A 2,500-nucleotide genomic window follows, 5' to 3' on the forward strand; every position below is an offset into this window, starting at 1 on the left:
CACTGCAGTAAAGAGCAGTCGGGGCTTTCGAGAGGAAGGGCGGCTGACCAGTACTCACCTTGCGGTGGACCAGGCAGGCCACCCCGAAATCCAACTACGAGCTTTTTAACTGCAACAACTTTAATATACGCTATTGGAGCTGGAATTACCGCGGCTGCTGGCACCAGACTTGCCCTCCAATTGTTCCTCGTTAAGGGATTTAGATTGTACTCATTCCAATTGCCAGACTACAATAGCCCGGCATTGTTATTTATTGTCACTACCTCCCCGAGTCGGGATTGGGTAATTTGCGCGCCTGCTGCCTTCCTTGGATGTGGTAGCCGTTTCTCAGGCTCCCTCTCCGGAATCGAACCCTAATTCTCCGTCACCCGTTGCAACCATGGTAGGCCACTACCGTACCATCGAAAGTTGATAGGGCAGAAATTTGAATGAAGCACCGTCGGCGCAAGGGCCATACGGTTCGAGCAGTTATCATGAATCACCAAGGAACCGAGCCCCGAGAGACTCGCATTGGTTTTGGATCTAATAAATACATCCCTTCCGAAGAGTCGGGACTTTGTGCATGTATTAGCTCTAGAATTACCACGGTTATCCAAGTAGTAAGAAACCATCAAATAAACTATAACTGATTTAATGAGCCATTCGCAGTTTCACAGTATAGAAGCGTTTATACTTAGACATGCATGGCTTAGTCTTTGAGACAAGCATATGACTACTGGCAGGATCAACCAGGTAACTATCGGGACGCCAGAGCGTGCGAGACGCACTGTGTCACTCGACCGTCCTCGTTCAGAGGGCCGGCCAACGCATCACACCAGTGCGGCCACGCGGACCGCAGAGGGTTCAACAATTTTGCAAATCCTCGGCCACAGACTCACCAACTGAAGGCAGGAGAGGGCAGCTGAGGCCCACTCGTTGCCTGCAGATACAGTCAATCACGGGGATCGACCGGCAGCGAGACCGTACGAATGCACTCGTGATTCGTGAAATGATGCAAACCTAACTGCACTCGACCGGAGGGAGCCAGCCCACTGATGACCAGTCACCAGCAGGTCAGACGCCCGCCGACACAGGCAGTCTACAACGATGCGGACACACGGATGAACCGCTGCAGTCACCCTACACAGCACCCGTCACTAGGAGCAACGCTGGAACTCGTCTCGTATGTAATTAAGCGTGACTTTTTTTGCCACAACACCCCACTTCACGACCTATCAACACGCTCATTTGTACGACACTCTTGTTTGGTTGCTTATCTAGCCCACGTGGTCACATTGTTCAATTCGTCTGCACTTGTATGGTAATTGCTTGCGATATATTGCTCAAATTTTCGCGCTACGCGCGTTCATTCCTTCATTCGTCTGCACTTGTATGGTAATTGCTCCAATTTTCCGGCGCGCAAATCCCCTCTGCAATGTTCCCATCTGCACTGTTCCCCGTCTGCACCCTTCCATTCCGCTAAACATACAGTTCAAGTTATACATGGCTAACATACAGTTACAATACAATACTGGAGATTGCACAATCTTTGCAACACAAATAGAAACAAGTGTGTTGAGCACTGTGGTTCCTTATTATATATGGGATGTGCTCATACATTTAAGTAGTAAAACAGACCACAGTGTGTGTACTCAAATTCCATATAAGGAAGGGTAATGCTCTATGCTTTTACTGTCTTGTTGCAAAGATTCTGTATAGTATTATAGTACACTCACTCACTCACTCACTCACTCACTATATTGCAGCACAACATCTATTCGCCAGCAGCCAGCCAGCCAGCCAGCCAGCCAGCCACCCACCTCTTACTATTCATCAGTCAGTCGGTCGGTCGGTCGGTCGGTCGGTCGGTCGGTCGGTCGGTCGGTCGGTCGGTCGGTCGGTCGGTCGGTCGGTCGGTCGGTCGGTCGGTCGGTCGGTCGGTAGGTAGGTAGGTAGGTAGGTAGGTAGGTAGGTAGGTAGGTAGGTAGGTAGGTAGGTTGGTGGGCCGGCCAGTCAGCCAGCTACAACATAGCTTCACAAGCTACACAACAATTGCTGCTTTAACTACCAGCTGCAGCTTCTAATTATAACTACCCATTGAAGCTACTTTGTAACTAGGCGCTTTGTAAGGGGCCGCTTTGTAACTAGGCAAGGACTTCATTACACTAACATTAATTTTTTCCACCACGAGGACTTTAGGCTGGAAAATAGAAATAATAGGGCCTTAAGTGCTCGTTGACTTTACACTCCATGAACATTACAACTTTTTACCCACTACTTTTATTCCCACTTGAATTTACTGTACATTATTTGCGTATTGTTAGCAACGTACAATACAATACTACTTGAAGATAAGCTTGATATTGTTATGATCAAATGAAGCATGGCTCAATGAAGGTATATATAACTCACTCACTCACTCACTCACTCACTCACTCACTCACTCACTCACTCACTCACTCACTCACTCACTCACTCACTCACTCACTCACTCACTCACTCACTCACTCACTCACTCACT

The 2,500-nt window shown here is 48.4% G+C and overlaps 1 non-coding gene across 1 annotated transcript in view; it reads right to left on the bottom strand.

The window, feature by feature from the left end:
- Nucleotides 1-735, bottom strand: part of LOC135332592 (small subunit ribosomal RNA) — a 1,812-nt gene extending 1,077 nt beyond the window's left edge. The window contains exon 1 of the ribosomal RNA XR_010393440.1: nucleotides 1-735. This exon is cut by the window's left edge and continues 1,077 nt beyond it. This is a non-coding gene — a ribosomal RNA (small subunit ribosomal RNA).
- Nucleotides 736-2,500: the final 1,765 nt, after the last annotated feature.

Source organism: Halichondria panicea, chromosome 2, assembly GCF_963675165.1.
Source record: "Halichondria panicea chromosome 2, odHalPani1.1, whole genome shotgun sequence".
Lineage (NCBI taxonomy): Eukaryota > Metazoa > Porifera > Demospongiae > Suberitida > Halichondriidae > Halichondria > Halichondria panicea.